Source organism: Acomys minous (assembly GCF_964271855.1).
Source record: "Acomys minous genome assembly, chromosome: 8".
Lineage (NCBI taxonomy): Eukaryota > Metazoa > Chordata > Mammalia > Rodentia > Muridae > Acomys > Acomys minous.
Window position 1 is genome coordinate 616,268 of NC_140489.1, and position 13,280 is coordinate 629,547.

The window sequence follows — 13,280 nt, forward strand, 5'->3', positions numbered from 1 at the left end:
ATTCATGGTTTAAACCACTAGTGGGGGTGGAGGAGAACACTTTGGTTGCTACATTTTTGTGGTTAATTGATCCTTCACCTAAATTTAGTCTCTGATACCCAGAGGTCGCCTCTGAAAACTTTACTGTCTTCATCTGTAAAACAGATAAAGATGCCTACCTTTCCTAAATAACACAGGCCAGCTCCAGGGGAACAGTGCGTGAGAAGGGGCTTGGGACTTTAACTCACGAAACAAACAAGCATAATAATAATTCACAATATAATGGCCAAATTTACATAATGGTTAAATATTTACTTTTGCAAATGGAGTCACCATTGTCATACTTTAATTTTTTTTTTCACTTTTCTCTTTTGGTCACTAATCCCTTAAATTTTCTTAGAAACTTACTGTGTCATCTCAACCTAAAAGGAGTTTGAATTAATAGCCACATTTCTGTTGTAAAACTAAAATTTACTCCTGCACTTTGAATTGATATGCTGGCCTTCTTCCTGAAGTTAGCTAAAGCAAAAGCTTATATGTAAAAGTCTACCATGTAAAAATCGAGATAACTTCATTTAATGGTTGCATATATAGTTGTCTAACATATTTTTGTGAGAGATTTGCCTACTTATATGAAACAGAGCAAATTAGAGACAATTTTTATCTTGTGGTTATTTTGAGACTTTGAGATTTCAAAATAAGTGAAACTTAATGCAAAGGAAAGAGTCACATTCATTATCAAGGGTCTTTTGAATGGAACGTGTGTTTGCCACAGCAGACTTTCCACTGAGCATAATTTCATCCTATGTCAGTAAGTAGTAAAGTGTTTTCCCAGATTTAGTAAACATTCACACCAGTAAAATGACCAAAACTTATATCAACAAAATATATTTTGTTCCGAAGAAAGTCTCATTCACCTTTAAAATTTGCTAATAACAGAGGTTTTTTTTAAAGTTCATTGTGCTTATAAAAATAAGTCAAGTTCCTGTATAACTGCGAGATATTTCCATCCAGCGACTATTGAACTGAAACAAGTATTATGAATGGGCTGCCTTGCACCTGCTGACCTGAAAGGTGAATGCTTATCTGAAATCAAGACACAGCATCCTCTCCCCAGTTTCTGTCAACATGCAAAGGCTTCTGACGTACACTGACTTGCATGGTAGTTAAAAACATGAAAAAAATTTAAATTATAGCCAGCACTACTCAGCAAATTAGAGATGAGTATAAACAGCTGCACTTTGTGATACAGCTACAAGTCTTAAATTACAGGTCTCTACTGTGCAAAGTGAATGCTTACAGCAGAATAGAAATTTAGGTATCAGTTACAAAGGAAATCTTGTCCCCACGGCCAGTAGTTTACACCAAGGAAATGCTGAGGGCAATAAAGCCATACTAAGAAGACCATAGCTACAGAAGAAACACATCACTTTGGCTTTAACTTTTAAAGCACAGTTTATACAAATGCATATTAGATTTACAGTAATGTGAGCAGAAGGAACTGAGGGTGGCTGAATACAGTAGGTGGAGCATGTTGTGAATGAGATGCAAAGATTTCTGATGTACAAAACCTTACTCCAGTTTCTTTTAACTTTCCCTCACAGAAACTAATGAGGATCAGAGACAATTTAAGTCCTTAACACCAACACTAAAAATCTAATTATTAATGATTTTCCATTAAATAAAAATAGTTAATATGTGAAGAGTTATTGTTACAACATTTTATTTCTACATTTCTGATTTATTGTTGTTGTTTTGTTTTAAGAGGCAGGGTTTCTCTGTGTCACCTTGGTTGTCCTGGAATTCGCTCTATAGACCAGACTGGCCTCAAACTCACAGAGACCCACCTTCCTCTTCCTCTGTGAGTGCTGTGTGCCACTGTGCCTGGCTCATTTGCTAATTTCATAGCTGGGTAGTGGTGGTGCACGCCTTTAAAGCCAGCACTTGGGAGGCAGAGGCAGGTGGATCTCTTTGAGTTCAAGGTCAGCCTGGTCTACAGAGTGAGTTCTCGGACAACCAGGACTACCTAGAGAAACCCTGTCTCAACGCCCCCCAAAAGATTAAAAATAATTTCTGTTACTCAATTATATAGCAATAGAAAAAGGTATACATCTCAAGACTCATGATTTCTTTAACAAGTGGTAACTAATATTGCAATGAGACTTCATCTTCTGTTTATTCAGCTATCAGGTACTTTTTCCATTACAATCAACCAACAGAATGAATATTGCTTTGTGACAGCAGCGTGACCTTCCCTCAAATAGATTTCTTCATAGCAAGTATTCTCTGAATATCCCCAGTTTGTGTGTGCGTGTGTGCGTGCGTGCATGCATGTGTGTGTGTGTATGTGTGTGTGTGTGTGTGTGTGTGTATACAGGCACTTTGTGTGCACAGATGCACAGCCATGTTTTTGTTTTTGTGGGGTGCTCATATGTATGGATCTGAATATATGTGAGTGCACATGCATGTGGAAACCAGAGGTTTATGTCACAACCACCCTATATTGCTCTTTCACCTTATTCATTGAAGCAGTCTCTCAGTCAAAGCCAGAATTCCCTGATGTGACATTTCTGAGGAGTCTATCTCCGTCTTCAGAGAATAGAATTACAAGCAGCTTAACACGCCAATTGGGCATTTTTATGTGGACTTCTGGGGACCTAAATTCAAGCCATGCAAACATGTTAAGCACTGAATCATCTTGCTAGCCCCCCCCCCAAATTCTTTAGCTAAATTGGAGCAATGAGATATTTAAGACTTCATTTGGAAAAACTCCAATCTTCTATGTCGCTTTCATTCAATGTGTACATACTAATTCTATCCTTAGACAGCAGAGACACTTTGGGGTCTGCTTAGAAGTCATCTATGCTTGCTTTACATATGAAAAAAGTAGCTAATGTGCTTTCTAAAATTTCCCTTCCGTTGTATGTGCTCTGAAAGAGCCCCTGTGCTTGTTTTCTCCAATGTTTCATCTCACAGCATCGAGCCCTTGTGGGAAGACTTTTATTCATCGTGTTGCAGTTCTGCTCAGCTCACATCTGCCCAGTTGTCAAAACTGATATCTAACCCTTAGGTACCACCCTACTAGACCTATTATCAACTAGGAAGTTGACACTGTCCATCTGGCAGTTAGCTATATGCCTGTGATCTCCTGGCTTAACCTCTTTCTCCGTCTCTAATTTTGATTCTTGTTCATCTTAGGAACTCCAGTAGCAGCAGTGGCTCGGGAATTCTGTTCCCAGTTCCCCTCCTTATCAATTCAGAGACGCAAATGGATTGATCCAGCCCCGGGGTTTAAAACTGTGTTTCTAGGATGATATCACACAAATGTCTATCTCCAGTCTTGACCTCTTATTGGATCTCTAGAGGAGACAGCAAGCTGCCTTATTCAACATCCTTATTGTGTGTCTGAAGATAAAAATCATCCCTGTGTATTCAAAACCAAATGCCTAAAATTCTCCCCCAAATTTGACCCTTTCACATTCTACCAACTCAGTCAGTGGTGATTCTGACTCTGGTTTAGACTAACCCTTGGTGGCACCCTTGATTGTCTATTTCTGTCACATGGCACAGTCCATTACAACCTCTACTGCCATTACTGTGGCCCATATATCATACTGAGGCCAACATTTTTTTGGCCTCACATATTGAAAGCCCATCACATCTTCCCTTTTTCCCAGTGTACTGCACCCCTATTGTAAAGACATCCAACAGCTGCTGTCACCCTCCATTTGGAACTCCTCATAGTTTTCATGTCTGTTGAGTTGAAGGCTACGTTTTAGTATGGCCTTCAAGACCCCACAGAAGCTTCAGCACTGACCACCTATCTCTTCTCTCTGATTTTGCTCTGGCAGCACTGATCCTTGCTGTTTACGGAGACACAAGGCACGGCCCTACTCCTTTGCTCTATGCTCTGTCTCTGAGATGTTCCTGCCCCTCTCACTCCTTTTCTTCTCAGTGTCTAGAAAACATCACCCTGTCAGAGAGGGCATCTCTGTGTTTCCCATGGACCCATTCTGCATCTTTCACTTTCCTAGTCCTTAAATGGCCTGCGTTATATGTCAGTTTGTTTGTTGCCCTTTTCTTTCCAGTCCTACAACTAGAGTACCGTTTGTGATGGGTTTTTGTTTGTTTGTTTGTTTGTTCTTTTTTTTTTTTTAAATCACCTACATGCACTTGCAGAAGAGTCAAAGAAGTAAAGTAGAAATGTGCTTCTTCTAGACTGAGTCCCCAGGTGTGTCCTTGTTTATTTGAAGGAAGGACTGACACACTTTCTCTTCGGGTAACAAATAAGTGTACATAAAGTCGAAGTCTAGTATACTTAATAGAAAACAGTGATCTCCTTCCGGGGGAAAAAAGGTCTTTCCACATTTGTAAAAATGGAAAGATAAGCTGTCCTAGGTCACAGTTTGCTGATCGAGGGAGGGGACACTCCAATTTAATAAGAGCTGAATCACTCCAATAGCCTGGCTTTTTGTTTAGGAGAACTGTAAAATCCGTAGGCTATGTGCGTGTAGTAAGGCCATGTGAAGGATCTTACAAGTGAGGGCAACCGACCAGGAAACAGAATTTCTTAGAATACACTTGCCAGCTGATCACTTTTAAATGTTTGTTTAAGTTTGGAAGATATAGCATTATTTACCTGTAAATATATATGCCTGCCAAGCTAATTATATCTTTATAAGACAAATTAATTGGCATCAAAATAAGCCAAGAACAGTCAACAGATACAGTTCAAGAAAGAAAGGGAGAGTTTCAGGTAAGAGTAGGACAGGCAATCAGGATAAGAATAATAGTTTCTACTCCAGTGGAGTGTGTATGAGAGTAGAAAAGTATCCTGATGTAAAGCGCTATATTGACTTTCCAATTTTTATATACTACTATTTCAAATAAAATTTTCTTGCAGAAAGCACAGTGTGTGAGATAATCTGGTCTTTGTCCTTTACCTTTACAGACTTTTGGATTTCTACTGGTTAAGTCTGTTATAGATAGGTATAAAAGGTCTGGTTTTAAATTCCTCACTTTGTTCACAGACGGTCTCCCTCAGATCCTTCTGTGCACCACTGACATGGAAGGTTCTGTTTTGACCTTAAAGGTTTTTAAACTTTAACAAACAAGCTCTTTCCCTCTGTAGTTTCCTTGTCACTCAGTAAACTATTTGTCTTTGGTGAGTCTTTGTTTGGGCTTGCCAAGAAGAGATGCCCACACCACTTCCCTGATGGTGCCTGTTACACAGCAGCTACAGCCATGGCAGAGCTTTTCTTGTTCCTGGCCTGATAACTCTATCATAACAGATATAAAACTTTTATGATGTACTTTATTCTCACTTTGCCAGACTGACACGAGGATATCATCTTTTTGTGCATCCACCGAATAAGCAAACAACTTCCTCCCAATGTCCCTGTATTTGCTCAAACCTTGTTCTCAAAACTCTAGCTTCTGTTGCTGTGCAAACTGATGCCTGTCAAGTGTTGTCAGCTGAAGACTATGAGGTCTTGTGGAGGTTCTTTAATTTTATAAGAAATACATTCTCTGAATTACATACTAGCTGTATGATAAAATAAACCATAGGAAAAAACCCAGCATTCTATAATTTTTATAATTATACATTTAAAATTGTAAATTTATAATTTACCGGGCTGTGTGGCACTGAATATTAAGTATTGAGCTTAAAGGTGACTCCATTAAAACCTTTAAAAATGTTTGTTCTTTGAGCTCCCATTCTCTGCCATGCCTTTTTCTAAATGATTCAACGTATCCGTCTAATCGCCACTGCAGCACTGTGTGAAAACTGGATCTACAGCCCCTACTTTTGAAAGGAGGACTCGCTGCACAAGGAGGTGAACAGTGTGTACAACCCAGAGCCAGTACAAGAGAGATCAGGATTTAAATTTCTTTATAAGGCTCCACGATTTCTTGCAGAAATTTCTGGGTGTTACAAAACCATGTGTCTGTCACACATGCCCCACATGGTGAGTGCTTGGGTACCTCCATAATATGAGTAGTGTAGGGCACTGTTGCCTGTGCAGAGTAACCGCAGAGAGAGGATTGTGACTTTAGAATCTCAGGTATCTTCAAAACATGCCTCCAGGGGAGCTCCCACTTATTCCAGCTTCCCCTACTGTGGAAAGATTTCCCATGTAGGGAGAAAAAATACAGGTGGCTTAGTGGGGAACACCCTGTGGTAAAATATGCTTCCCTGTGGTCCCTTGGCTTTTCAATGTATCACTATTGTGTAAGAGTTGCTACTTGGGGAAAGAAAGGCAAGAAGGGGAAAAATGAGTGTCTAAGTAATCAAAAGTACTCTTAGGGACAAATCCATGACATGGTCAGACTACTGACCTACTCAGGCCTAACCACGCTTCTAACTGCTTACAGCCGTCATGTGACAGAGTGGCTGTAGTAGCCATGTCACTTTTATCCCAAGCACATTCACTACCTTGGATGTTTTTCATTGGCTGGTAATGATTTTCAGCAATTCCCCAATGTCTGGCAAGATGGGTCACTTAGAGCCTGGCATTTCAATATATACTAGACTCAAGGCACAAGCTGCTCTGCCCTCTTCATATAGGCTTGATATGGAGATAACCAAGGCTTTGTTTTAAGCACTGAAAACACAGAACAAAACAAATATCTACTTCAGGAGGTTTTCATTTTATTTGAGAAAGAAAAGCCAAAGTGTGTGTGTGTGTGTGTGTGTGTGCGCGCGCGCGCGCATGTGTGCTTTAAAGAGCAGATTGCTATCACATGCACAGACACGCACAGACCAGACACACACACACACACACACACACACACACACACACACACACACACACATCACATCACATTTTCATGTTCAGTAACATTGTTTCTTTGGTTTCCAGTTTGGGGTGGTTTTTTTTGTTGTTGTTGCTGTTGTTTGTTTGTTTTGTTTTGTTTTTTAGCTTCACTTAAGACATTCTTCAGTTTAATTTCCTGGGGAAAATATTACAAGAAATATATGTTAGGATTTTCAACTTGATAACCATAATAAAATTTCTCCTTCTTTTGCTATTAAAGATAGTAAATTTCTCACATAGTTCTACATGGAAAAAATGTTTTGAATGAGAAGATAAGAGGTTGATGCCAGATAAGATAAAAGTAAAATGGAGATCCTGAATAAAATGATTAAATGACAATCGGGACCCTTAACATGTTTGTCAACATGGAGATTTTTGTCCATAACAACCTCTCAAAAGTGGCCCTGCTTGTCTTCTCGGCAGGTAGAGAAAGCCTAGATGGGCCTTCATTAAACTGGCTCCTGAAGCAGTGTCACTCTTTATGACCTTTGTTTACATATTCTATGCAGAATCTGCCTTCAGGCTCCTCAGCTGGGTGGCATACAGATCCTTCCAGAAGACCATAGTCCAATGCCTTCTGCCTTGTTTTATGTCCTATCTCCACCCCAACCCATGACCTCCTTGACAGGATACACTGTGCCTGCTGATTCTGTCTCCAGAGCCTGGCACAGTGGATCCAATAAATCGTTTGGAATAAATCACCTTGACTAATGTAAGAATACCGAGCAGTTTTGGAATAAGGCAGTCAAGCAGCTGATCCCCCTCCCCCACCCCCTCACCTCCAGCCCTTATGTGAACCTAGGAGAAGGAGAGCGTCTTCTAAAGGAGGAGTTACTTGTTGTGCATTTTCAGTCCACCCCAGCACGCAGTCTCCAGACCTTTTCAGCAGATCTTTACCAACATCAAAAGCTAACACTCTTGAGTCTTAACTCGGAAGTTTGTTCTTCCTTAGTAAGTCCTCATGTCCTTCTTTGTGTGGTTGGTAAGAAGAATACAAAAAGTAACCCTGTCCGTGTCGGGAGCCGGCCTTAAAAAGTTATTTCATTTACAGCACACAAAAACAAGCAGACAAAGTGTCTTAGCCACATGACCATTATGCGGCTTTTCTAATGTCATGACTAGCACTACCCTAAATTTTAGGGTTAAAAGAGTAAGACTAAGTAAGATCTGTGCAGGATTTCTACAGACCAGGAGGCCCCCTGAGCATGTGATGTGAAAATCCACTATCTCTTTAGTGTTACAGCTCTCCGAGCCAGGGGGAAGTGACCACATAACTTCTGAAAGTTCTCTTAGTTAATAAGTCCCGGGACTATTTAGAGCTGGGTTTGACTCAGCACTCTGAATCACCGTCATAGACTGCCATCTACAGGGGAATGGAGTCCCTCCCTGACCCCATGAGACCTGGTTCTAGCCTCATAGAGGATGTCCTTGCTTGTCAGTCACTTTTAGGTCATTTCTAGAATTCTTGACCTAATAGCCCCAAGCTGCTTTCCTGGGCCTTCTTTCTGTGCCAAATCCAAGACAAACCACCCAATGTGGCTCAATGCCGCAAGAACAGGCAGCTTAGACACACAGGCTGCAGTTTCCACACAGGTGATTGAGCACCTGTTTGCACTGCAGAATGATTCTAGATCTGGGAGCGGAAAGACTGACCCTGGACTGCAGAGCTTCGTACAAGTTCCCAACCAGAAGACAAAATTCTGTGCTGACTTTGCATCACTTTAACAAAACACCTTGAGGAGTTTGACTTGCTTTAAGGCTCTCAGAGGTTTCTGTCGGAGTTGAGATTTGCCTGCCCTCATCTGTTAGACACCCTACGCAGGCTACCAGGTGTATGAGTCTTCCAAAGAGGACAGTGCTCACTATGGTAGAGGGAAGGGGAAAAAGGAGGAGTGGGGGTGGGGTGGGGCGTGCTCCTGAACAAGGACAGCAACAAGGTCCGCCTTTCTGCAAGGACAAGTGACCTACTTTCTTCTAATAGGCTCAGTTCAAATGGTCTGTTCAGATAGGAATTCTTCACTGGATTAATCCATTGATAAGATTAGCACGCCCGTGATCCAATCTCTGAACTGTTGCATTAAGTACCAACCCTTTAGCATATGAGTCGTAAAGGAACATTTCGTATCCGAACCATAACGAACTTCTTTGACTTACTTATTTCTTAGTCTAGTTTGCAACTGTTAAACACTTGGCCCCGTTGTGTCCGGTGCTGTTTGTACTCTGGCCTTGGCCTTGAAAAGTTGCAGCAGACTTGCCTAACAGTTTGAATATTAGTGGAGAGTGGGGCAGACAAGGCTAGTACCAGGGCAAAGTGCAGAAGGATTCCTTCACATCAACCTGCTTTTATATTTCCCTACTTCAAGTAAACCCCAAGATATGGGGTTTCTGAATTCTACACTCTTGCGAACAGTATGCCTGTGGGAGCCAGGGCATAGATATTCTTAAATTAGTTTTACCTTTTATTTCCTAGTATTAATTTAAAAGATCACAAGAAAGATCATATAAGTCACCTGAATAAGCTAAATTTGGCCAAATTATTTAGGTGGCATATAGCCAATTGTATAGTAAATGTCACTGTATGGCTTTCATGGAATAAAGGAACCATTTTTTGCTTTAATAGTCAGCAGTGATGCACCTTATTTTGACTTTTACAGTCAGTCAGCATAATTTACAGACAAACAAAACTGTAATGAAAATAAAAATGGCATCTGATGGGATTTTATACATTAAAGTAATCCCACCTTTCAGCAGAGGAGCAGGAGTCAGTTCTTGCTAGGAAACTGATACCAAATAGACATAACCAAGTTATCTCAATTTTTTAAAGGCCCTCAATTAATTTAATAATTAAAAATCAAAATCATTGACTAAAAATTACAAAGTAAATTATAGTGTTCTTACCATATATATTCTTTTTAAATTTTTATTAAATTAAAACAAGTATTGCACTTATTTACTTATTGTGGGTGTATACGTGTGTATGTGCATGGGTACCCATGCCATGGTGTGAGTGTGGAAGTCAAAGGTCAACATGAGGGAGTCCATTCTTCCATTCCACCATCTGTGTCCCAAGTATTGAATTCACGTTGTCAGATTTGCCTACTGCACATACATAATCTCAAGATAACTTTAAAAATTGTCTAATTTTGAATTGTATTTTTTTTAAGTATTTGAAGTTCACATTTTGAAGCAAGATACAAAAGCTTTTTAAAAAATAGTAACTCTGAGATCTGAGACTCTCACATAGACATACATGCAGGCAAAAATACCAATGCATATAAAATAAAGGTAAATAAAAATTTGAAAACAAGAAGCCTTTCTCTTTTTACAAGATGTTTTGTTATTTTGTTTTGCCTGAAAAATATTAATAAAGTTGACGGGGAAAGAGTCTGTTGTCTTTCTAAGTAAGTATTAGTGAGTATGACTGGCCTATAGTGTTGCCAAATACTTAAGCACAGCCAATACTTAAGTAAGAAACAGAAGCAGCTGGGGAGGTCTAGGCTAAGTCACACACCTGGGGTGGGCATAAGCCTGGGAGTGTGGGGACAAAGGATAGTAACAAAGACAAAAGGGAAGAATGGGATATTAGACACAGCTCAAGGTGTTGAGCTATGCCAAGTGTGTCCTGCTAGGTACAGACAACGGATAATTTTAGGTTTGAATACTTTGGATTTACACTGACATTTCAAGATATGACAATGCAAAATAAAGCCACCTGATCTGTGTTTACGTGCGTAGCTCCAAGGTTGCTTACCTTGAAAGGGAGTGATTGTCTTTCCAGGTAAAAGCAATCTGCCTGACCTCATCAAGGGCTGTATAGTCAGTGTCAACTCTTTAGCAGCCCTGGCAGGTTTGAGGAGGGCAAGGGCTTCTCATGGAACAAGTACTTACCTCTATCCTACAAGGGGACTTTTGAATATTTAGAGGGTTTTAGAAGGAAAGTAATTAAAATAAAAACTCTAGTCTCCTTAAAAGGAGAAAGTTCACAAAATGTACCTTGTGGAGTGCCAAACTGGGGGTGTGCCTTTCCTAAGTGCCTGCTGGAAAGAAGCTCAGAAGCCAGGGTGGCTTTGCCTAGTCTTGTAAGGTATTCATTGACTGCTGGGGGAAACAAAGAATACAAGAAAGTAGTAGGATGGGCAGGGGTTGCTGTAGAACTGGCTGTTCTAGTTGGAAACAAAGAAGTCATTGTAGCAAACTTTATTGTTGGCAGAGAAAGAAAGGGAGCCAATCTCTCTTAGTACAAGGCATACCTCCCAAGGTATTTCTATGTCATCCTTTTATACATTTGGTTTGAATTTGTGTAACAAATTTAAAACAAGTATAGTATACATTGTAAAAGGCAATGCTCTACAAATTACACACACTCAAAGGAAACTTCGTCTGGACAGCTGACCCCGAAAATAACAAAGGAGCCCAACTCACAACAGAAGTCAGTTCCAGGAATCCTGAGTTTGGTTTTAAAAGACCACTTTACAGGTGTGTTGGTGCTGATCTTTAATGCCAGCGCTCAAGAGGCAGAGGCAGGTGTATCTCTGTTAGTTCAAGGCCAGGGAGGTCTACATAGCAAACTGCAGACCAGCCAAGGCTGCAACAAAGAAACAACAAAAAGGTCCCTTTAGATGAGCATTTCAGTTCGAACTAGTGCAAGTGACAGTCCAGAGGTTAGGTCTAATATATATGGTCACAATACCAGATCTCTGAGTTGGTGATAAAAATGTAAGGATTGCATGTTATTACCATCATTAATTCATGAGGTGCTGTGTAGAAGATACTTTCTAAGAACTAAGACCACACAGGGCTTGGTGCCATCCGCTGGGACTGTAAAGGCATGGGAGAAGAGTAAGGGGCTCCTGAGGGTTGCACGTGTTTTGCTGAAGGCAGATTAGGGCGTCTGGAGGATGAGTGCCAGGATTTCCAAGCTAAGTTTCTATCATAGCACTATACAGCCCAAGACTGTCCTGGTCTGCTTAGAGGCCAGCATAGGAGCAATACCAGAGCCCACTGTTTCTTGCGGCTGAATTATTTGTGACAGACTTAGTGGGACAGAGGGTATTGTCTGAACATTATGGAAAATGCAGACATGAGGGCTTTGGAGTGAAATTCTGCCTTCCAGAGATGAGTTTGGCTTTGAAGAATAAATAGACAAGCACTGTTCTGACTGCACCGAGCAGGGTGGTCTGGTCAGAGCTATCGCTGGACTTTACGCTCTTCCTTACAGATAAACATGTTTTATTCTCTAGATACCACAAACTGTTTTCTTTCCTCACTACAAAAATTATATAATTCTTTGGGCTGAGCTTTTTAAACACAGTTCCCATGTGCAGAACACAAGTGACTCTTGTGGTTACTAGGTATTCCTGTACTGTGTTAAGGAACATTTAGCAACAATTATACTAACATGTGTAAAGATGCCATAATCTCAGAGAACCTACTAAAACATCAGTCTGTGTGAGAATCTTTATTAAAGATACTTATTGACAAGCAGGGAACTAAATGTTCTGAAAAAATCACAAGAAATACAGAAGTATTTCAATTTTTAGAATCTTTCCTCTAGCCAAATATCATGCTTAAGCATGGCTGGCCTAGGAAGAGTCACAATAATTTACCTTTACTAGTATGTACTCACCTCTGTAGAGTTTCGACAATACTGTGTGGTAAATGAGGCAGGATAGTGCTAATGAGTTGGTCATAGAAATCCATGTTCTTGGATACTGCCCTCATGATCCAGTGACTTTCACAGACGGTGTAGCATCAGCACTGGGAGACTAGCAACAAATCTAGAAATCAAGGGAATCTACCAATCACAAGCAAACTCAGGTCATGAGAGGCCTTTATCCATTTCTTCTCTGAATTGTTTTCATACCAAGGTAAAATCATAAAGTTCAGGATGCCTCTGATTGTACACAAGGCAAGGATTAATTGGATATAGGCAGTCTCACTCTTGAGTGTGGGAATACAGAATCCTATAATCTCTGAGTTTTCAGTTTGTGTGTCACTTGTTTGGGGGTATAGCAGTGTCTGAGACCAAAAAGTAAATAAAAACAGATATATCTTCATGGACCTATGAGTCTGAGTAGACAGAGAGACAGTCTGTCACTTCTGTCATTGTGAACAAGTAGCTCCTATATTGCCCACTCAAATATGATTTTGTTGTGGAGTTACAGGAATCTTGAAATCTTTGGCAAAAGCATTAGGTTTGGACCTTCAAAGAGTCCAGTAGGTGTTGGAAAACAGAAAAGACCCAGGTTGGAGAGGAAGCTGGCTAGGCACTAGGGTACTCAGCACTCAGATTAAACAGGGTTCGGGGTATGAAGAATCATCTCTTGGTTCTGAATAGGCTGCTGTTGTCTGCTTGTCATCAGTCCTGCCCCAGCCCTAGCAATAGGGTGTGATTTTTTAAACAGGCAGCATGTGGTAGTGACCCAGACAAAATAGAGGTGCAATCATGCAATAAAAAGGCCCAGGAACTTCCTCAAAGAAGTT

General features: G+C 40.4%; 1 protein-coding gene across 1 annotated transcript in view; it reads left to right on the top strand.

Annotated features, from left to right (window-relative positions):
* The window catches only part of ITGB8 (integrin subunit beta 8), an 87,697-nt gene that overhangs the window by 1,694 nt on the left and 72,723 nt on the right, over window positions 1-13,280 (top strand). The gene's annotated exons all lie outside the window — the stretch shown is intronic.